General features: G+C 35.8%; 1 protein-coding gene across 2 annotated transcripts in view; it reads right to left on the bottom strand.

Moving 5' to 3' along the window:
• The window catches only part of ADGRL2 (adhesion G protein-coupled receptor L2), a 682,132-nt gene extending 656,046 nt beyond the window's left edge, over positions 1-26,086 (bottom strand). For both annotated transcript variants that reach the window (XM_074381060.1, XM_074381061.1), the window contains exon 1: positions 25,787-26,086. The gene's annotated coding sequence lies outside the window, so the exon portion shown is untranslated. The remainder of the gene's footprint in view (positions 1-25,786) is intronic.
• Between the last annotated feature and the right edge of the window lie 1,520 nt (positions 26,087-27,606).

Raw genomic sequence — 27,606 nt, 5'->3', positions numbered from 1 at the left:
ACAACTTGGGCTCATGGAAAGAGTTTGTGTTGATGTGTGTAAGTGGGTGTAATATTGATTTAACTTGTCCCCTAGGTCAACAGATACAATCTAGCATAAGTGACTTAATTTTTTTGTGTGCATTCTAAAATTAAACACCTTCTTTTAACTTCCAATCTGATGTCCAATCAATTGGTTAATTTACCCTGGTTAAAATGCTCTCATATAATCTTCAAGAGTGTATGACATTTACATCATCATCATACTATGTACTCACAGTTTTAACTTTTAAAAATATTATTAAATGTCAATAAATCTATGGCATGTAAAGGGCACTGCTAACATGGTAGCTATTTGATTTCTATAGTTTGTCAAATATATGTACCCCTTAATTCAATAATCCTTAAAGGCAATGCACATTGTGGTTTCCCGCTCACAATACCTAACCTTTCCTTAATGTCAAACATCATTTTCCACTAGTGAGGGAATAAAGTATATTATTTACATATAGCTAATAGTTGTTTGAGGAAAACATGGAAGCACTAGAGTAGTAATCATGAAAAAGATGAGCACTTGTTTATTGCTATATCATGCCTATGTCTTGATATATCATTGTCTGTATTTCTACTGCCTGGATACCATGGTCCCAAAATATGAAGAAAACATAACATACCCCCAAAGGGTCAAAACTTAACCTAATCATTATTTCAGAGCCTAAGTAATAACATAAAGTATTTCCAAAACTATCCTCTTTACTTGCGAATGTGAAACCTCTCTCTTTATTGTCTTTCATATTCTTGCATTTCTTTTTTAGTTAGAAAGTTTCATACTGCCTGATTTTTAAAAATCAGTTACATAGGGCATGAGTATAAGGTTGGAGTAAAGGTATCTAAAAGTGACAAATTCCCTTTCCATCAGCTTGATGTTTTGATTTGATGTGGATGTAAAATAAAATACTCATTATTATCAAATATTTATCGAGAGCATTCAATTTACCAGGCACTGTGCCAGGCACTATGGGGCATGCAAATATGTTTAAGACAGGGTTCCAGCACTTGTGAAATTGATGATTCAGTCACATATGTACTTATCACCCAAATTAATCTGTTGTTAAACTTTAAAATGTTACCAGTGATAGTCTTTAATATGTGTTCTGCATTCTCCAAAACATCTTTTGAGCAACATTCACGTTTTCTCAAATGTACCTAGCAGGTATCAATAAATGTGGACCTTAAACACTTTTTTGCACTTCTGCCTGGTGCAGATGTCAACCTCCAAAGGTGTGAAACACTTCTTTCCAGGATCTGATTAGAATACATTTGTTTTTGATTGATGCATCTGTTGGAAGCTTGTAGTAATGGTGACTAGGTATGCCATGTGTTAATAGCTTTGGTGTACTTAGATGATAAAGCCATGGTATCATAGGAAAGATCCATTAGTTTGACTGAATTTTAAAGATATTCCAGTTTGAAAGAATAATTCCTGACCCAAAGACATACAAATTCTCCAGATAACTAACCCCTGAGGCGCACTTTGACTCTGATCAAGTAAGATACATTAGGTATTTTTCGATTGTAGTTAGAGAAATTAAAGTTTCATTCTCCGTAAGTTCACCAGGAGTAGAACATTCCCCAGGGAAGTGTGCATATGTATTAATATAGAAATGTGTGACCTTGCTTTTCTTTAATCGGATATGACCTGCAGATGTCACAGGCCAGGCCGTGTATCACATGTGTTTCATTCAGTGACATGTGACAGTTTTAGAAATCTGTTTGAATTAATCTCCATTGGGTCAGTATTTGAGATTATCTTCTGATCCCATTTTTCTGTAAAACATCAACATATTTCAGGTATTTCTGGTCATCCTCATCATGATGATGAGATGCTAACCATGGTGAGGAAAGCTCATATTTTAATAGACATTAATCTCATGATGTTCCAGTTTATTAGCATATGGCAAATACCAGCTAGAAATGAAAAAGCCTCTTGGATGACCAAAAATATTGCCATGTACTTAAGAACAATTTAATTAAAATAACAGTTTTCTTTCTATTTCACCTTCACTCAAATTAAAATCTGATCATCAGAAATGTGCAAAGCAAAAGAAGGAAATCTGTACCAGCAGAGCTGTCAGAAAATTAATCTATAAAGATTGCAATTTCTGGAGCAATATATTAATGTACTGGTAACTATAACGTTTCGGTAGAGGCAGAATAGGGACATTTTATAGTGTGAAACCAGCAATTTTTCTCTCTAATTCTTTGAAGCTTTGGAAATAACAGTTGCTAAAACCTTAGATGCCTATCATCTCAAAGTTTCACAAGTGAAAAATAAATTGGCATCTAAAAAACAGTTGGTGGTTTGGGCAGTTTTGATGTAATCAAATTATTTTAAAATTGTACTTTATATTTAGAGCTGTCTCTTCTAAAGTATGATGCTGTTCGGGCAGACATATGAAGCTAAAAGATCTTAGCTAACAGAATCCCTGTTTAGCTTTTGGAGAAATATTTTCATTAGTTTTGAGGTCACAGGCCTGCAAAATAAGGCACCTCAGAAGCATATTAAGGAGCAAATTTAAAGATCGTGTGGCAGAGACTATTAATTGTTCAGTTAGTATTTATTCTCCTCTTCCTATGTAGCAGCTCTCTTATACTGTCAGAAACAGCAATATGTCTGTCTACAAAACTGTCTCTCAGCCTCCTTTGAAAATAGGGGTGGATAATGAGACATAAAGATGAGTCTTTGGATTGTGGTGTTGGGGCTGGGGGTGGGGTGTTCTGAGAAGAATGCAGTAGGATGACTGCACAGACCCTTACTCCCTTGCCCTTCCTATTGTTGGGGAAAGTGAAGATAATGACTAGAGCTCTAGCGCTATCTTCAAGCACTTACAGAAAATGGAGACTATGCATGCAGAGTGGCAGAGCAGAGACAGCAGGAACATGGATGGCTCATAATCCTGGCACCTCTGGACTTCTTTTGCATCGAAGAAGAATCTACTAATTGAATTACGTTACTACTGTTAATTGAGTTTTGCACTAAAAGCAGCTAAACTCAATCCTAAATAAGTTGATAGGCTTTTTTGTAGATCATGTAAAATATCCTTTACTAGCCAATAACAAAGGAAATGAAAATCTCTCTAAATCATCCAGTTAAAGGGCAGACTATAAAATGATAATTAAGCACTTCTGTGCCCTTTGATGTTTTGATTCAATTGTGTGTCAAATAGCATTTTTCAGTGTGTAGGAGGAAGAGTGGGGAGGCTAGAGGTAGCTTATTTGTTGCGTTATGTGGATAAAAATATTGGAATTGAGGTGATCCTTACCACAGGGTACTTTCACATAGCTAACTATGTTAAAGTATCTGAACATTTTCTCCACTCTTTATCTGAGTGGAAAGATGCAGTGTTTATCTCAGCTAACTAAATTATCTTTTTAAGTTATGACTCCCAATAAAGTTCAGTTTCAATATTATGAATTCACTTTATAGTAAGTTTTCCAAGATACTATAAAAACATTTATTATATACAAATGAAGTTTGAAGAAACTGGATTTCACTGGGGAAGGTAGAGACAGAAAAAAAGAGACCTGATTTTTGCTTTCAATAAGCTTCTAACCTAGTACTGGGGCTTATATTTTAGGAAGGGGGGTTGGCTTGACCTTTACTTTTACAAATGTCTGACATTAAAACAGGTTTAATTTTTAGAGGGTAACACAATTTGAGGTTTCCTCTGTGCTTTGCTGATGGAACTCTTCTGGTGTCAAGGATGATCTTAAACTTTGGTTTCCTCAAAGTTCTTTCCTCCAATGACAATTATAAATTTACTGCTCTCTGGATTAAGATTATAGCCACCTACCATCAAACCACTGAGTGTGTAGTTGGTAGGGATTCTTCTCTTTTGATGCTTACTGTAAAGAAATGTTGGTGCTCGGTGTCTTCCGAATAGGAAAATGTTTCAAATTTGTGGAATCCTATCAATGCTTCTTATAGTACTTTGAATGAAAGGCAGCGTAGTCGTGCTCTTCTCTGGGACTCTACTTTCTAAAAGCCTTTTTGTTTTTTGTTCCCTGAGCTTGCAGGTTGCTTCAAAGAAGTGATTTTAGTCACCATGGTGCAGGATCGGCTGGGGGCTGTCAAATGACTTCTGTGGGTTATTCAAATCTAACACTGAGCAAGATAATAGCTCAAGAAGCAACTAATGGGCCTTGTCCATAGGACTGAGATCATGTATCAGGATGACCTATACATTTTAAACAGTATTTAGTATTGATTCACAACTCTTTCAAAGTTTAAAAGAGGGCTAAGTTGTATACAAGAGCAAAGTCATAGAACAATGATCATTTAACATACAGAGGGCATGACATTTGATTATATCTAAGCTTCTTCAAATGCCAAGAAGAATCTGAAGAAAGATATTTGATATTGACTTTTTAAAGGTCCACATAGATAAAATTAATAAATCTTATTAAAGTTTATTTTAGGGATATTGATTTTAAAGTAGAAATGCACCCACAAAGAAAGTCCCATGATAAAGGCTAATGTGTAAATTCCTCTAAAACCCGTAGTTACTGTAATTATATGGAGCATTTTACAAGCAACCAGGGACTGCTTTGGATAGATGACTGAAATTTAATCAGTTTCTGGCAGAGACAGCCTTTCTTTCCACCTCGAATTTCCAAAGCACTATTTCTAGGGCAGACCTGTTCAGATAGTGAACCTTTATTATCACATTTGATCTGTCTTTGAGCACTTTCCAAAGGAAAGGCTTCTGCAGATCTCCTAGAAGATAAAGGAATGGGATGATTTTTCTCAATAGCACATGTCCTTCCTCCCGTCCCATTCCATTCTCAGCAAACTAAATTCCGCTGTGCAGTCTGGATTTTATAATCACATGGAGCATTATGTATGAAATGCATAAAACATTGATGTGCTAATGTTGCCATCGGAGAGTATCAGATAAAGAAGTAGACATATCCTTCTGTACTCTTAGGACATAAGTGTATGTCCTGAACCTCTTTAAAAAAAACTCATTTCATTTCTAAGCATTTTAGGCTTTATTTGTATTAAGTGGCTTAGGTTTGCCAGTCTGCTGCAGGGAAATCTGAGTTTGATGTAGTTTTTAAAGCAAAGAGGAACTGGAAAAATAATCACAAATGATGAATGTGAAAATTAAGCTACCTCTAGAGTTTATGTTTTACAAGTATGAAATCGATCAGTTTATCTCCTAGCTGATTTAAAACATTTCTGATTATTTCTGATGGTTCAAGAGGTAATGGTCTGAAAGTCTAAATAGAATTCTTAGACTTACTTTATTAAAACCTGAGGAACTGAAGATATAACTGTCTGGATTGATTACAGTATTTCTGCTGTGGAGAAAAATAACAGCCCTGAGTCACTTCTTGTTGTTCACATCTTCATTAATGTGCTTTGTGTATTTCTGCCCCTAGAGCAAATTAATGTGTTTTTTTCTTCTTTTGTCTTGTAGTTCACTTAAACTTAGATTCTTTGAAAATAGCTGGATTGCAGTGTGACATTTGAGTCCTAGAGATCAATTGATGGTTGTTAAAGATCATGAAGAATGGCCCATTAAAACAGTTAGTATATGACAAATAACAACGTTTGTGTTTAGTGTGGAAATTTATCAACTAGACAGAACACTTATTACTAAGACCTGAGTGAAAGTCTACTTGAACCAACTTATTAATCAGTCAGTGCTCTAGTCTTAACAGACTGTCTTATTAAAGCGCTCTAGATATATTAAAATTGAACTCTAATGTGATAGGTACTATTCCTGAACTACAATCACAAAGCACACAATTATTACTGAAGACTAAAGTCTATGGAAAAGAAAGCATAAGCCTTTTTTGAATTTCTGGAGGACTGGGATGCTTTGCCTCAAATCTCTGGCTCTGATTAAGCACAGTATCTATCATGGGATGCTGAGTTGTGTGGCTAATTCTTTCTCCCACTCTCCATATGGAAACACACAAGATATGACAATCTTAAACTTTCCCCCTGCATGTATTTACAGAGTCTACACTAAAGAATCTTCTGAAATTTCTATCTTTGGGGGAGGGGGGAAATCAAGCACTATCGATAGGAAAAAAAAATACATTTCTCTGGCTGGCAAGTGGTTTGAATGCTTAGAGAGATCCTCTGGGACTAAAGAATTCATCATCATTTCTCATCCCCCACGCAGTTATTGGGGGGTAGAGCCTTTCAGCACTGTGAGCCTTGGGGTTGAGCAGGGATGACAATTGAGTTGAATATCATCTCAAATGACAATGCAGGTCATTTGAGTGGCTATTGATTGTCTGGGAGTTCTGGGTTGAGAGGGATGCTGGAAGCTAAGTTTAAGCACAACATAAAAGCAAATCCTAATAAATTAGGGACTTTTGCATGACACAAGTGTAGAGTTAATAATGGAAGATAATTCTTGGTTTCTAACCCCTGTGGCTCACTTGGGTATAGGGCTGGCTGATCTTCATTTACCTGGGAGAGAAAGTGTGCATGTTTTAGTAATAAGCCAATAACTGCTTGATGCAATCAATCGCCTCTCTGGTAGAAAGGTGTGAGGGACTTGCCCGGTAGCAATCAGCAATTAAATGACTTAAAAACACCTGCAGTGACCTAAGTGCGACTCTTCTGTGTTTTCTGGAAGTCTGAAAACTTGATATCTGAAATTCAACACAATAGCATTGATAGAGACTCCAGTTCAGTGTTCCACACGGTGCAGACGTCTTTTAATACGTGTCTGGTAGACTTCTAACTCTTCCAGAAGAGGTGCTGTGAAGGGAAGCTTATCCTCTTCTAAGGCAGGTTTCTGGATGTCTAGTTTTGAAAAACAGTTCTTTCATGGACTGGGTTGGAGTGGACCTCTGTGTAAACTTGATGTTTGTGGCTGTGAATATGCTCTTCTACAGAACACAAAGCAATTCTGGTCTCTTCTACCAGACAATTTATCAAATATTCACTCAAATAATATAAAAATAGTCCACAGGTTTTTTGTTTGTTTGTTTTTAAACCCAATGGATCCAGTTTCTCAAACTTACTATGGCTAAAACAGGGCTTTTGAACTTCTGTTTTAAAGTTTTCGGCTGGGTGTGGTGGCTCATGCCTGTAATCCCAGCACTTTGGGAGGCCGAGGCAGGTGGATCACCTGAGTTTGGAGTTCAAGACCAGCCTGGCCAACATGGTGAAACCCCATCTCTACCAAATATACAAAAATTAGCTGGGTGTGGTGGTGGGCACCTGTAATCCCAGCTATTTGGGAGGCTGAGGCAGGAGAATCAGTTGAACCCTGGAGGCAGAGGTTGCACTGAACTGAGATTGAGCTGCTGCACTCCAGCCTGGCAACAGAGCAAGAATTTACCTCAAAAAAAAAAAAAAGTTTCGTCACCACCCACTTAGCTCAGGGAAGTTACTCGGACAAGAAAATGTGGGTCTTGCTTGGCCTCTTATTTTCCTTTCTTAATCCAACATCAAATTCTCCTGATACTATTTCCAAAGTGTGTGTGTGTGTGTGTGTGTGTGTAATTTTTAATATATATAATTTAAAATATATTTTAAAACTTTTAAATATATATAATTTAAAGATATTTTATATATATATATATTTTTTTTTTTTGAGACAGGGTCTCATTCTGTCACTCAGGCTGGAGTTTAGTAGTATAATCGTAGCTCAACTTCAGCTTCAACTTCCCAGACTCAAGCCATCCTCTTGCCTCAGCTTTCCAAATAGCTGGGACTACAGGCATATGCCACCATGCCCAGCTAATTCCTGTATTCTTTTGTAGAGATAAGGTTTTGCCATATTGCCCAGGCTGGTCTTGAACTCCTGGGCTCAAGCAGTTTCCCACCTTGGCCTCCCAAAGTGCTGGGATTACAGGCGTTAGCCACTGTGTCCAGCCCTAAAATATATTTTTAATCTCTCTTTCTCGTTTGGTCTCCATCTCCTCTGCCTTTCCTGCTACAGTAGCTTCTTAAAGGGCTCTTCCACTGCTCTGGCCTCCTTCCAACACATTGGCCAGACAAAGCCAGAGTTATTTTATTTTATTTTATTTTTTTTGCAAAAGTGAATCACCCTGCCTCACTCTGCTTAAATTCTTCAGTATCTTCTCCTGGCACTGTCGATAGTAGCCTGAATGTAGCTTCAAAAAGCTACAACAATCTGCCCTAATTTTCTCACAACATTCTCTCTATTCTTCCTGATGCTCCTCTTTACTGTTCTCTTCTTCAATTTTATCAAGCTCTTTTCTACTTTACGGGCCTCTTGATTATGAGGTTTGCATATGCTATTTTCATTGCTCGGAATGAACACTCTTCCCATATCCACCTTTATTAATTTGATTTAAATGTCACTTCTTCAGAGAAGGCTTCCTTGAGTATATGCTCCATTCCACTGAAATCTGATCAGCTTATTTTTTTACTGCAGTCTTTCCTCTTTATTACTATTTGTTATCAAATGTTTGCATGACTATTTAAAGTCTATCTTCTCCACTTGAACATAAGTCTATTTATAAAAGGATAAAAGACCAATTTCTTGGCTGGGTGTGGTAGCTTATGCCTATAATCCCAGCACTTTGGCAGGCTGAGGTGGGAGGATTGTTTGAGTCCAGGAGTTCAAGACCGGTCTGGGTAACATAGTGAGACCTTATTCTTTACAAAAATTAAAAAAAATAAAATAAAAATAAATAAATTAGCCTGGTACAGTGGCTTTCACCTGTGGTTCCAGCTACTTGGGGGTCTAAGGTGGGAGGGTTGCATGAACCCAAGAGGTTTAGGCTGTAATGAACCTTGATTACACCACTGCACTCCAGCCTGGGTGACAGAGCAAGATCCTGCCTCAAAAAGAAAGAAAGAAAGAAAATTTGGAATTTTTTTTTCTATTTGTGTGTTTATGTCATACATGTGCTTGCCAAAATTTCAATTAATATTTGTTGAAAGATATCCATAGGCTGGGAACAGCAGCTCACACCTGTAATCTCAGCACTTTGGATGGTCAAGGTGGGTAGATCACTTGAGATCAAGAGTGCCAGACCAGCCTGACCAACACGGCAAAACCCCGTCTCTACTAAAAATAGAAAAGTTAGCTGAGTGTGGTGGTGCATGCCTGTAGTCCCTGCTATTCAGAAGGCTGGGGCAGGAGAATCACTTAAACCCAAGGGGCGGAAGTTGCAGTGAGCCGAGATTACACCACTGCAATTAGTCTTGGGCAACAAAGTAAGACCTTGTCTCAAAACAAATAAACAAAAAAACAAAAGAAAGATACACATAGTGATCCATATCCATTGTTTGTGATATCTCTCTTTAGCTGCCTTTTTTCCAGGTCAACCACTTGGTTTTTTTTACTATTCTGCATATGACATGGTTTTTAAAACTTTCTTCAACTTGGCCTCATATTTTTGACATACTGTGTTTTTCAATGTTCTCCCTTAAATATATAGAACTAATTATAATATGCCAGATGTGATCTAATAACTAGAGAATATAATGAGACAGTTCTTTCCACTGTCCTTTTTACAAAGTCTATTAATTTAGCCTAAGGTGGTGGTATTTTTTTTAGCAGTCCTATCTCACCATTGGTGCATATTAAACTTATGATTAATTGAAGACCATAAATCTTTTTCTCCCTAAAGTTCCTTGCTAGAAAGCCTCATTTAAAATGGTTTATTTTATGTTTTAAACTAATATACATCATTATGCACTTACCATATCCTGTTACCTTTATTGCTAAATATCATATACGGTATCCTCTTTGAGGTTTGTTTCATGGGTAGTTTGGCTAAGCATATTTACTTTGTTTACATTCAATGTACAAAAAGCAAGGACCAAAGGCAGAAATTTGTTTTTCACCCTTAGGTAGTGTTAAAGATTCACACCTTTTTGTTTATGCTGTGTGTGTGTGTGTGTGTGTGTGTGTGCGTGTGTATATATATTTATATATATATATGAATTAGTCCTGTACATTTAAGGGAGAACATTGAAAAAAATGGTATGTCAAAAATATAGAAAGAATATATATTTAAATAAACTTGTTTTTTAAATTTCAGCATTTTGCTTTTAAAAATGTAAGAGTGATAGTCTAAAAAATGTAGGCATGTCTCCTCTTATTGTGCTTTGCAGCTGTTGTGTGGTTTTTTTTAGAGACTGAAGGTTTGTGGCAAACTTTTGTCCAGCAAGTCTATTGGTACCATTTTTTTTTTTTAACAGCATGTAATCAGTTCATGTCTTTGTGTCATGTTTTGGTAATTCTTACAATATTTCACACTATTTCACTATCATTATCATCTGTGATAGTAATCTGTGATCAGTGATCTTTGATGTAACGATTGTAATTGTTTAGGAACACCATGAACCACACCCATATAAGACCATAATTTAATAGATAATTGTGTGTGTTCTGACTGCTCTATTGACCGGGAGTATTCTCCAGGTGCTCATCTACCAGTCTCTCCCCTTCTCCCCTTGCCTGGGCCTCCCTATTTTCTGAGTCACAACAATATTGAAATTAGGCCAATTAATAATTGTACAATGTCCTCTAAGTGAAAGGAAGGGTTGCATTTCCCTAACTTTAAATCAAAAGGTAGAAACAATCAAGCTTAATGAGAAATGCATGTTGAAAGCTCAGACATATTGAAAGAGGCTTCTTCCACCAGTTAGCCAACTTGTGAATGCAAAGGAAAAGTTTTTGAAGAAAATTAAAACTGCTACTCTTGCGAGCACATGAATGGTAAGAAAGCAAAGCAGCTTTATTGCTGATACAGTTTTAGTGGTCAGGATAGAAGATCAAAACAGGCCCAACATTGTGTTAAGTAAGCTAAAACCTAATACAGTGCAAGGCCTTAACTCTCTTCAATTTTTTAAAGCTGCAGAAGACAAGTTTGAAGCTACCAGAGGTTGGCTTATGAAGTTTATAGAAAGAAGCCATCTCTATAACATAAAACGGCAAGGTGAAGCAAGTAGTGATGAAGAAGCTACAGCAGGTTATCCAGAAGATCTGGCTAAGACAGTTGATGATGATGGCTATGCTAAAAAGATATTCAATGTGTTCAAAACAGTCTTACATTGGAAAAAAGATGCCATCTCGGACTTAACTAGCTAGAGAGGAAAATTCGATGCCTGGTTTCAAAGTTTCAGAGGACATGGTGACTTTGTTAAAGGCTAAAGTAAATGATGATTTTAAGTTGAAGCCAATTCTCATTTACATTCGGAAAACATTAGGGCCCTTAAGAATTATCCTAAATCTACTCTGTCTGTGCTCTATAAATGGAATGACAAAGCCTGGATGACAGCATGTCTATTTACAGCATAGTTTATTGAATATTTTAAGCCCACTATGAAGACCTACTGCTCAGAAAAAAAAAAAGATTTATTTCAAAATATTACTATCATTACAATGTACCTGGTCAGCTGAGAGCTATGATGAACATACACAAAGAGAAAAATGTTGTTTTTCTGTCTGCTAACACAACATCCATTCTTCAGCCTGTAAATCAACGAGGAATTTTGACTTTCAAGTCTTACCTAAGAAGTATATTTAATAAGGCTATGGCTGCCACAGATAGAGATTCTTCTGAGGGATCTGAGCAAAGTAATTTGAAAACCTTTTGGCAAGGATTCACCATTCTAGATGCCACTAAGACATTCACGATTCATAGGAGGAGTCAAAATGGCAACATTAACAGAAGTTTGGAATAAGTTGGCTTCTACTGTCATAGATGACTTTGAGAGGTTTGAGACTTCAGTGGAGAAAGTAACTGTAGATGTGGTGGAACTATCAGACTGAACTAGAATTAGAACTGGACCCTGAAGATGTCACTGAATCGCCACAGTCTCACAACAAAACTCGAATGGATGAAAAGTTACTTCTTATGGATGAGCAAAGAAGCTGGTTTCTTGGGATGGAATCCACTCTTGGTGAAGATGCTCTGAGCATTGCTGAAATGACAACAAAGGGTTTGGAATATTATGTAAGCTTAAGCAGCAGCAGGGTTTGAGAGGATTGACTCCAATTTTGAAAGAAGTTCTACTGGTAAAATGCTATCGAACAACATTGTATCCTAGAGAGAAATCCTGCATGAAAGGAAAAGCCCATCAATGCAGCAAACTTCATTGTTGCCTTATTTAAAGAAATTGCTGCAGCCACCCCAAACTTCAGCAACCACCATCCCGATAAGTCAGCAGCCATCAACGACAAGGCAAGACCCTCTACCAGGCAAAAGATTATGACTGCCGAAGGCTCAGATGATTGTGAGCATTTTTAGCTGTATTTTTAAAGTAAGGGTTGTACATTTTTAAAAGACATAATGCTATTGTACAGTGAATAAGCCACAGAATAGTGTAAACATAATTTTCAAATGCACTGAGATATAAAAAACTTCATGCGGCTCACTTTATTGTGATATTCACTTTATTGTGGTGGTCTGGAACTGAATTTTCAATATCTCTAAGGGATGCCTGTATATAGTCCAAGCATTTTATTACCTTAGATTTTGAAATAAGTGGTGTGCCTTGATTATTTCTCAGTGATTTTAAAATTAATTAAAAAATAAAAGTTAAAATTGCTGAAGTCTTGTAATAAGTGTATCTTATGAATTTCAGCTATATATGTTAATATAAAGATTAAAAGAACAATTTTAAAAATTGACCTAGAAGGCTTAGAAGACAAAATTGTCCACGAGTCTTATTTTCCTCTACAGTTATTGCTTTGTTCTAAGAAGTGAAATTAATGAATGCAATAAAAACTCATAATTTGACTTATAATGATTTTAGCCTTTTTAGAACCATTCCCTAGAAACATTCATCATTCCAGTTCCACTCAGAAAGCATTTGTTGAGCCCTGCCTCTGTGATCAGCTTTGCAGAAACGCTATTCTCCAAGACAGGTTTGACCTATTGGCCTATTGGTATCCCTGGGAGAGAAAGGTAGAGAATTCTCTTAGATTGATGAGAAATCTGCATATTTCACAACCTTTCTTATCTGTGATATACCCATAAGAACAGAAAACCAAACACCGAATGTTCTCACTCATAAGTAGGAGTTGAACAATGAGAACACATGGACACAGGAAGGGGAACGTCACACACCAGGCCTGTCTGGGGGTCAGAAGGTTGGGGAGGAAGAGCAGTAGGAGAAATATCTAATGTAGATGAAGGATTGATGGATGCAAAAAACCACCATGGCACGTGTATACCTATGTAACAAACCTGCACGTTCGGCACATGTATCTCAGAACTTAAAGTATAATTTAAAAAAAAATCTGGTTTTGTATTTAAGATTATGTTGCTCTGTGTAACCACAGTAGGACATAGAAGAGTAGGAAAAATGCTGTTGAATACACTAAAGAAGTATAAATCTATACAGTGATTTGCTCTAAAATTCTTTCAAACAAATAAGTGAGATCACCATAGAATTGATGGAGGATCAAACAACTGTTACGTGCAACGAAAAAATGGAAGTAGAAGAAAGAAGACAGATGATTAAAGTAGTTGAAGAAAGGATTCATTAAGAGAGGTAAATTGGCTCATAAGCATGAGAAATGCTAAGTTTTATTTTCCAGTAAGAAAATAAATATTTTTTATTAAAAAAAGTTTTATTTTCCAGTAAGAAAATTAATATTTTTATTTTAAAAAAGTTTTACTTTCTAGTAAGAAAATAAATATAAGAGAATCTCTTTTTAGAAAACATTTTTCCAAAATAAATTCGTTTTTAAGTTATAGAAATATTATTAGGAATATTTTCCAGATTACTAAAGAAACCCTGGATTCATGCTGGCCATCACTACTATGATTACTATCATGGTTACTTTTGCAGCTGGCACTATATTAGTAATAGCCACCATTTATTCAACTAATTTATGTGTCTGTAGACCAAATTCTTTTAAAATATCATTTCATTTGTCTATGAAACAACCGTGTAAGGTTGATGTTAGTAGATATCAGTGTTGTCCCCATTTTACAGATAAACATGAGGCTTAGGGAATTTAATAACTTGTTTAAGGTCTCACCGCTTCTAAATGGCACAACCTGACTTTAGACTTTGCTTCCTCTTTATGGAGTAACAAAGGGGAATAATATTGTCAAAATGCAGAGTTATAAATATTACTGTTGAAAGTGTAATATTTGCACAAGGTAATCTTAGACTCATTGATTGATATCAATAAACTATTTACTTATTCAATTGTACAGGTGTATTTTTATAATTTGATACTGTTATCGACCTTATTCATAACATAAAATACAAACATCAGGAAAGCATGAAACAGAAACGACAGTGATTTTATTAAAGGTGTAGTATCTATGTTCTTTAAAAGGTGGAGAGTGCATTTTTCTATTTTATTACAAATATAATAGTTGGTGTATTAAATATAAACAGTTTGAAAAATTTAATGATGTAAATATAAAAATGCTTTAGTTATGTGTATGCATTTATGATACTATCATGGAATATCATCATTAAAATGTATACCTTATTGAAATTATGTGCATATATACATACACACATCGACACACAGTCACGCCATGTTTCATAAACATACAATTATGTTTGACATCTGTTCATCTATACAGATATAAATAAATATGCAGACAGACCCTTCACTTACAAATGATTGTTTCAGAAAATTTTAAAAGAAGTTATATTTTCAGTCCAGCAACTGTGATTTACGTATTTAACCCTGAATTCCTGAGATATTATTTTAAGTATAATTTAAGCTAAACCCTAACCCACTGTACCATACTCTTTTTAGAGACAAACTTGAATTTATTCAACAACAAATCTTAATAGAGGAGTTACTGTATTCCACAAACCATGCAGACATTAGCAATACAATGCATGATTTTCAAATCATTTATAGTCTAGTATGAAATATAGAAAAGTCAGTTAACAGAGCTCAGAGAGATACAGTGGGATGGTAACACCAAGGAATGCCGTCACAATCAGACCAGTCAGTGGTGCTTTCTTGAACAAAGTGATAAGTGCCTGGAGAGTTCTGAGGGATGAAAAGCAGTGAGCCAGATGCAGCATGAGATTATGTGGGGTTGAGGGCTGGGAGAGAGATAGAACAGAGCTGAGACATAGAGTGAAGGAATATCTCCTTCTGTGCTACAAGAGAGGGTTTTCATCCTCAGTACTATTGATATTTTGGGAAGAATTAGTCATTGTCGTAGGGGGTCATGTTATGTATTCTAGAATGCTTAGCAGCATACGTGGCCTCTACCCCACTAGATGCTGAGTAGAGTACCTCCCACTCCCAACCCAAACCAAAAATGCCTTTTAACATTACCAAATGTCCCCACGAAAGCAAAATCATCCCTAGGTGAGAATCACTGTTGTAAGGAAAAAGACAGACAGTAGCACTGGACACTAGGGTAACTTGCTAACTTTATATTGACAAAGAAAGGTCAAATTCCATTTGCACTTTCCCAGCATTACTCCCTAGATGCCTTAAATTAGGGTGGATGGGAGATAGTTATATATGCTTTTTAATGTATCATCCAACTACCTGGGATCTGGATGTTTACAATTCAGGGATTGCTCCTTTTTAGGCATGAGTATAGGTACAGACACATACACATATACACTGGAAAGACATAAAGCAAAACGTCTCTGATTTGGCCATAATATTTAATGATCATTTAGCTTTCATTCCTATATCTTGTCAGCCAAAAATTTTATAAACTTTCCAGAATATAATACATGCCTTCTGGTAGAAATAGGAGTTGAATCAACTTTGCAAATATCATGTTAGTTGCATAAATTTCAAGAGTCTCCTTAAAGGTAGAACATCTGTTTAGTGAAGTTTCATTATTTTCCTCTTTAAAGAATAAGCTATGAAAATGATAAAATATGATTGGCTTAAAACACAATATATCCAACTTTAATCACTTTCTAAATCCAAAGATATTTTTAGATGAAAGCAAAGGAGGTCATTTTCAAATCATTTTGTGAAACTTAAGCCTACCCAGAGGAAAGGTAATTTTGTTTGATCCTGAACATCAAGTGAATTTGTTCACCAAACCATTTATTCCAAAAGGTAATTAAAATAATGTAAAATTGATCCAATATATGTTTAACAAAATTAACTAATTATAATCTGCTTAAACCATTTAACCTTTATAGTTCCTTTAAAAGTGTTTGATTTTCTTTGGAAAAATAAACAATGTACTTTAAAAAGGTGGTGCCTCCTTGTCTACCTTTTTTTTTTTTTGGTAGATGATTCTATGCTAAAATGCCAATATAACAAATAGAGTAGACAAACAGCTGAGGGAGGAGAGGAAGATTTCCCCTGAAGTCAAGGGCACACACGAGAAGGAAAATATTATAAGATGAAGAAATCAGAGTCTTCACATTCTCATAATAAAAACGAGTTCTGTTACCGTAAGTATTGATGTTAATGTCTCAGAACTTATGCCAAACTTTCAAATGAAATGTGTATCAATTACCTTCCTTCAGATATTCAAGTTGACTTATGGACAAAATATATACTGCAACTTAGCATTTGTTTATTTTCAATTGCTTTCCATTTATTCAAGTCACTGTCAAACAGACATACTTTAAAAAATTCAACAAATCAAAAAAGCCTAATGGCCTATCACTAGGCTACATTTATTTTGTACTTATCTATTCTAATACTGAGTAGATGTTGAAATTCCAAAGGGTTTGCATGGGCTTTTAGTGTCTGTGAGAGGTATGAAATAGTGATGTAAGAGAAGAAATGTGCTGTGACAGCTCCATCCTTTAAAAAGAGTGGAAGAACTAGGAACTACCTCAGGGAAAAAATGGTAGAAGAAACCATAAGCCCCGGGGGACTTTCTAATCCATATCTGTCTATTATTAATTCATTATAATTTACTATTTTATTTTGGAGATAAAATTGTCATTATGTCATTTCTAAAACCAAATGACATTATAAAAGACACCCAATGGTAAGAAGTATTAACTGAAATAAGCGTCACTGCTACATAGAGTAAAACAAGTTGTACATTGGGAAAAAAGAAATCTGAATGTGATTTCTTTGATGACAAAGAATCAGGCCACCTATTATACTGAGGTTAATTTGTTGACTCATATTTCCACTTATCCAATGATATTGGACCACATGAACAAATCTCTACCTCTAATCAATTTTTTTATTGAATTGTGACCTTTAATCCGCCTTCTTTATGATTATGAATGACAGTGACCTTTACCTAATTTAAAGCAGAAACTCAGATGCAAAATTATGCAAACTACACATGTAAATTCTGAATCAAACTAAAGATGTGCATAATCTACTGGTGAGAAATGATTTCAGAAGATATTTATATTAAGGCTGAATGAGGTATCTGAGGGTAAATGAATTAGTCAGCATACAAATGGTTGTTGGAAGAGTTGCAAAGACCAAATGCTGTTTATATTTTCTCAGCTTCTATTTAGAAAACTGAAATGTCAATATACATATCAATTTTTATTATTTTACTCAATATTTTATGGCATTCAGGAAACGATCACAATGTAATAAAGTCAGACAAGATTATTTTTCAGAGGAGTTGGCAAACTGTGCCTTAATATTCAATTCATTGTCATTTCTATTCATTTTCTGCTGCACAAAAACCTGGCGAAATTCTGCCACAGCATGTGTAGCATGTTGACTTCTTGACACTGTTTTATTTCGTTAAAGAGGAACTTTATGTCCAATAGTATCTGGCAGTCAGTAGTGTTTCTAGGATATATTTAGAAACTACTATGTCAAGGAAGAAAGTTAAAGAATAAAGGAAACTGTATTGAGAGTCGGATGAATGTCCTGTTCCACATCTACCTCTTGATTCTCGTTTTTTCTACTGGCTCTTTCTTTTTTTCTGTGGATTAATACAAATGGTTCTGAGCTGATATTACTGAGGGCAAACCCAGCTCTGGGTACAAACTAAAATGCAGCCTAATCCTATAATCCACTGTCTCCTTTCTCAAGCCATTCAATTTTACCGAGTGCTGTTAATGCAAACTGGACATTGTTGCTTCTCAAATTATACTATGTTTTTCATACATACGAAAAAATACCAAAATATAAGTACATCACACATACTTAAAACACACAATCTACAGTCTGTATTTTATGACATAGATACACATGTATATGGGTTTATATATGATGAAGATTATGTCACAGCAGTAAGCCATTGAGTGCATTTCACTGTCAGAACCACACCAAACAGTACCTGGCACAAGCATGTACTTTCATGATTAACACCAGGGGGTTGTCAGATTGCTATATCTGAAATAAACAGATTCACCCTGACAGATAATCAGCATTTTGCACTGCCTAATACATGTTTATCTTTCACTAGCGACATAATTACACTAAAAGTGCACTTAATATAATCTTTCATAGGAAATTAAACAGGTTTGAATGATATGCTTATAATGGATTGGGGACAGAGTGTGCAGGAGAGAAATATCAATACTAGATGTTTTGGGAGAACACATACATGAAGCAATGACCAGGGAATCAATGAGCACTGGAAAAAAAATCAATGGAAGTCTGTGTTTAAGGAATTCATTTACATATTTCCAAAGCAATCAGAAAAGTCCTACAAAGCTGTGAAATACCCTCTTGATTTTTTCATGTCCCGATGCTTCTTTTCTTCTGACATGTGCGCTGTGCTCACATCTCACACAAAAAAAGCTAAGGAGAGTTCTCTTAGAATGAATTTTGTATTTCATTCATAGTCAACTCTTTCAAAAGTTTGCAATCTGGCTTTTGAACTTTGGTACTGGAAACTCATAGTGGCCTGCACAGACAGCACTTTTAGAAGGAAATTCAGCAAGCTCTGAATTAGCACCTGTCACCTGAGTGGCTAAGAGCACAGACAGGCATGCCATTTTAACAGCCGTAGAAATTAACACGTGCTGTTCCATAGGCATCAGGCTTTAAGGATATTAAATCAGGACCTGAGAAGTAGAATTAGGTGAAAATATTAATTTAAATCAATATTATAAATATGATCCCCAGCATAGGAAGAATCTTTCTTCAAGGATATGCTAATTTACAACTATGGTCTGCCCCACTGCCTATGAGAAGACCTAAGGATTTTAAGCCTCGCTTGGTTAGTAACAGGTTAGGATCAGCACTTTGATGTCCCATAAATATCTTTTCTTTTCTTGGCTTCAAAACAAAATGAAGCCATGAAACACTTAAATACCTATGTCTATGAGTGGGATACAGGGTAATATAAATTTGATTTTGAACAGAAAACAAATGAGGATAGAGAAGTACTTGAAATGTCTTCAGTGAACTTAGCATGGTTTTGGGCATGTAGCAGACATTATTTTATTTCTTTACTATAATGTTGAGAAATGGGTATTTTTTTCCATCCAAGGAAGCGCAAGCTCAGAGAGATTCAATAATACTCCCCATATATTGTATTCCAACCCAGGTCTGTCTGCCTGAAACTAGTGCTCTTTCCGTTTCATCATGTTTTCTCTATAAATTCAGTTTACATGATTTTTAAATGTTTTTGGCTTTTGTTTTCTAATGAAAGATGCAGAACTTTAAACTAGGGTCCTATATCCCTTTCTTCAATCACAAATACATATCCACAGTCACTTGCAGGCTGTTCCATCCCTTTCTGAATCCAGTAACACTCCAGAAGCCAGTATACAATGGCTTTTCACTTGCTAATCAAAAGGACTTCGTAAATACTTCAACGTCTCCATGGCTAAAGGCTGGAAAAATGAAATGACTAAGAGCTGAGGAACAAAAGGCCTTTAGCAGGTGGTTGGAGTACCTCAATGGGTAGAAAATCCGTATGTTGAGTTCCTTTACCTACCCCGAATCTTTGGAAGAACTGGGACCTTTTCCCTGGGCCCTGGCACCCAGACGGGGATAGAAAGTTCTGCTCTCTGCCCATGTTGGGGGACCCTAAACTGCTTTTCCTGTTTTTCTCCTGCCAACACTGCCTCCTGAAGCCCACATCTCATTGTTCCAGAAGCACGCTGGCTGGTGATCATTGCTCCTTGGAAGCTGCCCTGAAACCCACTCCTCTGACAGGCTCCATCTCCACACTGCTTGGGTGATGGTGTCTGCCTGGGTAAAACTGGATTTGCAAAATGACTTTCAGAACCTGATTTGTGGTTGTAAGCTCTCTCTGTAGATCTCTTATTGGATTCACTATTCCACAGTTTGCCTTAAAAGCCACCATGAAGTCTCTTTACTTTCATCCTCACTTAGGACCCTAACTCCTGTTAGCATATCCATTTCCAGGGAGCAAAAGCTTCAGGACAAAGAATAATTTCTCTTTACGACTAATTATTATTTCTATTTTATTTATAGCATCGGAAGATTTAGTGGCAGAAGTTTCAAAGCTGAAAACTGAAGTTAATAAAAAAATGCCAAAGTCTGAATTCTTTAAAATCTTCTAAACCCTCTTCTCCTCATCCCAAGACACCTCCTCTACTATTTTTCTATTTTTCTCTTAGTCTCCTTCTCATCTTACCTTTCACCTTGGTTCTTTTAGCAGTTGCCTCTCCTTTTAACTTCCAAAATGAGAAATCATAGTATAGATTATTTTACCCATCGGAATAATTTCCTTTCTTGTTGCTATTTTTTAAATTAAGCATGTGTAAATTTTAATATGTTGTCAGAGAGCATAAGCTCAATGTTTGGAATACAGCTAAGTCTCAAGAAATGTGTTGAATGGATGGATGTTCTTCTCATTGCTTCTGAAACACCTTTTTAAAAATACATAACCTAAGCTAACTCGATTTTTACAAAATTCTATCCACCATTCAAATACTAATCAAGAGTAGGCTCTAGTTTGAAGGCTAGGGCTAGGACTGTGAAGGACACCGATTAAGTGTGATTTTCACCCTTAAGTAGTTTACAAACTACTGGGAATACAAGAATATGACCCATGAAACAACCTGGGAAATATGAAAAAAGAATATAATTAGAGACTGACTTGTGTGATATAAACCACAGGCATTGTGAATAGACAGAAAAGAGATCTCAGTTGCAGAAAGGGCACTTGATCAATTTTTCTGAGAGAAGATAGAAGGAACTAAACATAACTTCAGCCATAAAACAACAACAGCAACAAACATACTTTCTAATCCAGATACATCTAATCTGATGAAGTTTTGCTTACCAAAATGTATAGCTTATCTAACGAAGTTTTAGTTTTGAGCTTGAATATGTTAACTGTCCAATCTGAACTGATTGCCAATACATTTCAGAGTTAAGTTGTTTAAATACTTTTGCACACTTTCCTCAGTGAGAAAAACTCCTTGGTTTTTATGTTTAATTTCAGGAAATTGACATCTTTTTAGATAGGGAGCTCAGTATTACAACCAAAGAATTTAGTAATGAGGAACACATTCTTCAAATGGTTGTACATCAGTTTTAACTCCATTGACTGTTTCTATCAACACAGACTCAAAATCACCATCTTCTGTTTTCCTCTCACTACTTTTTTTTCAAGGAGAGAATATCAACCAAGTAATGACGAAATCAAATCTGAAAAGAATGTCTCACAGGCTAAGGAACTCACTCAGCAAGAGATGATGGCAGGGTTAGCTCAAAATGAAATTAATTCCCAACCTTTCCTGTGCCAATGGTCAACATCTAACTTGGCTAATCTGGGCAAAACTGATACATTAAAATAACTTTAAAGATAGGTTCTTGGGCTTTCTGCCTGCCAGCAGATAAAGGTTGTGGATATACAGGGCAGTCCATCTGCCTGATACTTCAAATAAGATCTAAAAAGAATGCTGGTATCACAGAATACCATCAAAATTGTTTTTCGTTTGTTACTTGAGAAACATGTAGCTTGCTCAATTGCTACTGACCCATGTTCTGCAAACTTCTGCCACTTGATTATGTGTTGATGCTGTTCGGGATTTTGTTTCTATTAGATATCTGATATCCACAGGTCAAATAAACACAGGCTTTGAATCCGATTCCTATGGGTTACATGTATAGTAGTTCCTCTTTTCACATTGGGAGGAAAGACAGTGGGAGACAATTCAAAGGCTATCCCAAATAAACAGACAGAAGTAAGGCCACACATGCTGCCCTGTACAGACCTGTTCTTACTCATTTCTCCTTAAGGAGATAACACATACTGACGTAAGGACAGATAATTATGTTCAGTGTTTCACAGTCAGACTGTTTAAACATGCATTGCTACTTCTGCTTTTCTAATGTGCTGGTGTATTTTGGCTAGGGAAAATTTCATTCAGATGGATCCAGAGAAGAGAAGGGCAAGGAAAAGAGCCGCTACTACCCAGATTTTCCAGAAACGTATGAGAAGACAGAAAAAAAAAAATATTTCTCTTATGTGAACAGTTGTTTGCATCAAAATTTTAATTGTTATCAGAACTTCAATGGAGTTGCCAGGAAAGGTAGTTAGATAAAGCCTCAGGTTAATTTCCATCATTACCAAGCACTTTACACCACTGACAAATTTTAAACATATAAAGAGATGTCAATCTTGCTCTTTAGACAGAAAAACAAGGTGGGGAGTAGTGGCTCTTCAAAGGCTGTCAGTAGACAAGTCAGTCAATTACAGATCTGATTTAGTTCTTAACTCCTTGAGGTATAAGACAAATGTTCTGCAAGAGTAACCATTCCTGACATGCATTAAATGAAACAACTATTAAAAACTATGCGATCATGATAATACAGATTGAGGAGAAGAGCTATGAAAAGAGTTGAAAAATCAGAATCAGATATTTGAATCCAGATGACAAATGGGTAAATCGAAGCATTTTTGCTATTTATAGGGGGCGGAATGTCCCTACTATGAGTTGTCAGAGATAATTAGCCAGGAAAGGCATTATTGTGTGATTTTTTCAAAGCCAGGAACAGAGTAAATGGGTTCACATCCCAGTTCTACCCCAACTGTGTGGCCTTGGTTTAATTACTTAACCTCTCTGTATCTCTCTTTATCTTTGAAATGGGGATGATGATTTCACTGACCCCATAGTGCTGTTGTACAAATTTAAGTTACTGATAAAGCAGAATCTATTGAGCTTTCAATACATAATCTATAGATAAAGCAAAATCTATTGAGCTTTCAATCAATATCATAATGAAGCTATATGCAGCAATAACTTCCAAGATTTAGGAAATAAATGTGGTATTAAAGAATCCTTCAAATGTTTACAGATGATACAGCCTTTGAATGTTTACTGATGAAGCACATCATTTTCCCTTAGGCAGGGTTACAAGTTTCTATGGCCCCAGTGAATACTCCTGAAGTTAGAGGGAACTTATTAACACCTTCCATAGCATCCTTTTAAGATGATAATTTATCTTTTTAACTGTACTCAGTAAAAGCAGCAGAAAAGAGCCAGGTGGGAATAACAACATGGTATTATATATAGCCATAAGGTCTACCAGTTCTACAGATTCTGCTGCAAGGCACACTAAAATGGAGTAAAATGTAACTTATCCTGAACAGTGGCTTGAATGAGTTACCGGAGGAATGGCAAGTTTACAGATGAAGCAAAAGAAACCCAAGGGGGTTGAGGGCTGTGACCATTTTATTTAGGATGCATAGTTGTGAAACCTAACTTAAGGCATACAAGTTAGGTCTTTGGAGAGTTTTCTCGGAGTTTGCTAACAAATACTAAAGTCTATAAAATATGTGCTTTTGAAATGACTCTGTGAAAGGATGGTTTGAGATTCCACGGGGAGTGCCTTTATACCTGTCAAACCCTGGTAATTTGTTTGAAAAGAGAATGCCTCGTTGTTTGCATTTTCTCTGTCCCCAAAAGATCTCCTTGGCCACTTTTTATATCTATCCTCAGCTTGACTGCTGACAGAGTATTACATGGCGTTCCTTTGTTCTGAAAGGGCATCCTTTAGTTTCACACTAGTCTCAAGTTCACATAACCAGGCAATCCCACGCACCTTTCCCATCTGTTAAGGTTTTCCTGTGTAGGGTGCTGCTCTCAAACTCGTTTTAAATATGAAATTGTCATCCTTTACTGTTAGTGACAAATCCTTTTCTTTCCCTGTAATGCTGAAGGTGTGAATGGAATTCTCCATTGACGGTGTCTGTGAAGAAGATATTCACGGACAACTACATGGCTCAAATAGATAAATTCAATTGGCCCTTCCTGGAAAGCCTCAGTTTACTTTACAACTCAGTATTTCAAAGAGTTTTACAGAAATTCTAATTAGTGCTTAAGAAATAAGTCAAATTTCTCTTCTCTCACTGTAAAGGGCTTTTATTACCCACTACTATAAAACATACATCTTTTCTTTTCTGTTGCTATCCTGGCTGAGTAGCTTGCATACCAATAGGATCACTAAAATGCCACGAAGCAGAACATATTTATCTGTTAAATTCTATGTACAGTAACCTAACAAATGCCAGAGACAGAAAGATTGCCCTCTGCACGGTAATACTTGTGTAGATGTCTTCTTTATGCTAACAATGACAGGACTTCATGCCTTGTGCTGTACTCAAAAATCAGGGTGCATGTTTTTTCAGTAGAAGACTCTGTATCAAAAAGAAAAAGAACTGCACATTTTTGGCATTGAGATATTTTATGTGAAAAATAAATTTTTTCCCTCGAACTCCACTAACTACAAGTATCTACCTAGAAGATGAAATGTAAGATTTATGTCATCAAAACTATTCCATATACCAGAGGATAATTTTTTCTTCTTTTCAGGACTGTCAACTTTGTTTACTGTTTATATTCAATTCCATCCTATATAAGAGATTAAATAGCTTTGTCATAGCCACAAGTCAAAGCCTTCTTAGAAAAATAAGGTGATAAATGCAAAATTAAATTAATAAGGAATACTTTCAAAGACATATTACATTTATTGAACTCTAAATTGCAACTGGAATGTTCTAATTATATTTGTACTCATCAAAAAGAGATTTTTGAGTATAATGTTATGGCATTTTAGTATGTTTTAAAATGGATATGACCAAGAAATGATTCAAATATTTTAAGTAACTTCAAGGAGACATGTATGAAGTAACGTAAGCCCAGGAATTGCTTACATAAATCACCATGTATACTGTCGAATCTGCTAGCCTCTTACATGCATTTTTAATCCAAACTTAATCATTTGGCTATTGAAATCATTCTTACAAATTGATCTCAGACAGTGTTATACACACATAAGGGTGTCTTAAAGTCTTACTACATTAATTTCCTGTAAAACAATTTCAATCTCAAAACAACAAATAATCACATGGATAACGACAGTAACTGAATCCTAACTAATTGTAATACTTCTGCATAGCCTAGTAACAATTTATAAATTGTGAAGAATAAATCTATTTGATAGGCCTGTTAGCAATAAGGCCTCCAGCTTTTTGCTTGGCAACAGAAAGAAGTAAAATCTATTATTTTGTTGCTTTTGTTAAAAATCTTTCAACAGTTAGTTATTTTTCACAGAAAATGCTGCAGGAGGGTTCCAGGTTAAAAAAAAAAATCTTAACACGGTTGAATTTTACACTTGGCTATTATTGGCCAGCATACATAATAAGTTAAACCATATTGAGAAATTAATATTTCTCTAAGAGGGAAAACTTGATAGAGGATTATATTTTTACATTAGAGAGTGGATACTCTAATCTTTCTGGCATTGTAAAACTGAAGCTGGCTGCCGGGAAAATAAACATTATAATACCCGGCACTTAAACAATTGTACCTATATGGTTAAGTAACAAAAGCGTGAGGCACCTGGAATCACAGTATTTGTGCCTAATGCCAGCAACGATATAAAGCATTCAAGTGACATTTGATAATGAGCAGACAGTGGAGGCATTACACACGTCTTTAGAAGAATCAGACTTCCTACCTTGAAAAGACAGATGGAGGTAAGTTCCTTTATATAAAAAAAAAAAAAAAGTTGTAAGTAAAGCCAGGCAGCAGTTGCAGTAAATTGAGTCCTTTCAGTCACTGTATACATACAGCAGTTCTGCAATAAGGGGAAAAATATAATGGGAGGAGCGGCTGTGAACGAGTGACCTCCTCAAGCTGAGTCCTCTCTGTGAACCAGGCATTGAGAGCCACGGCTCCTGATTTGCATGGATTATCTCCACTTGAACAGATACAGAGCAGATACATTTAAATTGAGCTGGCACAATGGCAAAAAGATGGAAGAGTGCGTGAATGAGGGAAGGCGCAAGAGAGGGAGAGAGAAAGAGAAACAGACACGAGATCGGAGAGCCTGGATAAGCTGGTTCTTGGAGAACTGTGTCTCAGAAGAGCTACAGCTCCCTCTTCATGTCACAGTTGTAAGATAAGAAATGTTGTCATTAAGAACTTGTTAATCGTAGAGAAAAATATACTCAGATTAGCTGATGTTCGATCCAATCCGATTTTATGAACATTTTATGATTCTCCCTATTCTGTCATTAGGGTTTCAACAGCATACCAAAAATCTTTTATTAGTAGCCAGATAAACAAATTTGAATGAAATTCTGAGTTTTGAATGAGATCAGTGCTTTGACTTGAATAGCGTACACAGCGTTGAAAGAACCCAGACAATTCGTTAAGTGGAATATTTATTTTGAAAGAAAATTAATCCCTGTTAACTTTCAAAGAGCTAGTGATATGTACTGTAACGTAAAGAGAAAATAGTACTTAAATATCTCTTAATGATTAATTATCTCAAAAGAAACCAATTGTACTACTGCATGGGAGCTTTTTAAAAATGTCTTTAAGTTGCTATTTTTTTTTCATATTGCTTTTGTTGGCATTTCAGGATAAAAGAAATTGCTTTCTTTGTACAATGCAGATGTATCTTTAAATAAACAATGATTATTAACTTATTCAGTTAGCATCTCTAGAGGTTTACAGGGATGTTTTATATTCATATTTTTGTTTTAAAAATAAGAAAGAGGAGGGCAGATATGATCATAACTTGCCAACAGCCACTCAGTAAGTCCGCAGCAGATCTCAGAAGAAAAGAATAACCCTCTTTTAGCAAGCTAATGTGAAGCTTGCCTTCTCTTTGTATAAAGGTGTCAGCAAATACTTAAACAGCCCCGCAATTCAAAGGAAAAAATCAGTCAAACCAACTAGTTGACTCAATTGATCATAGCCTTATAGGAGATAACATTAACTTGGTGTGAATCAAATGACATAGGTTAACTATATTTCAACAAATGGCATTAAAAGTCTCAACATAAACATATAAGCACATTGCAGAGAGTAGTAAGGAGTTCAGAATTTTTGCTGCTATTGGGACTCTGTAGACTGTCAGGAAGGATAAAGAATTTAAACACACTACACTTATAAGAACTCTGACTTGATGGACAGAAGTGATACTTTAAAGGAAATCTCAAGGAAAACACCAACACACATTTCCATGAGATTTAGTGGAGATCTGTAGTTTCTGAAGTATGCAGACTTAGTGACTATAACAGTGTTTAGGAAACAATTGCCTGAAAGTAAAAGGGTGAAGACAATAGTTATTTTATGTCTCTGACATCCAATAGTCTGATTGCTCTCTGAGTGGGTGGGTGAGTTCTCAGGGTTCTTTTTCTATCTATTTGGACACAGCTTATATACAGGTTGGACTTGTAATGTTACTGAGGTCTTAATATTACTTGTCAGGTTGTAAACTCTTTTTAATCAGGGACCACACAGTTTCCTCTAAAATATGTCTCCAAA

Source organism: Saimiri boliviensis, chromosome 11 (assembly GCF_048565385.1).
Source record: "Saimiri boliviensis isolate mSaiBol1 chromosome 11, mSaiBol1.pri, whole genome shotgun sequence".
NCBI lineage: Eukaryota > Metazoa > Chordata > Mammalia > Primates > Cebidae > Saimiri > Saimiri boliviensis.
The sequence above is the reverse complement of the archived record's forward strand: the minus strand, read 5'-3'. Positions and strand labels throughout refer to the sequence as shown.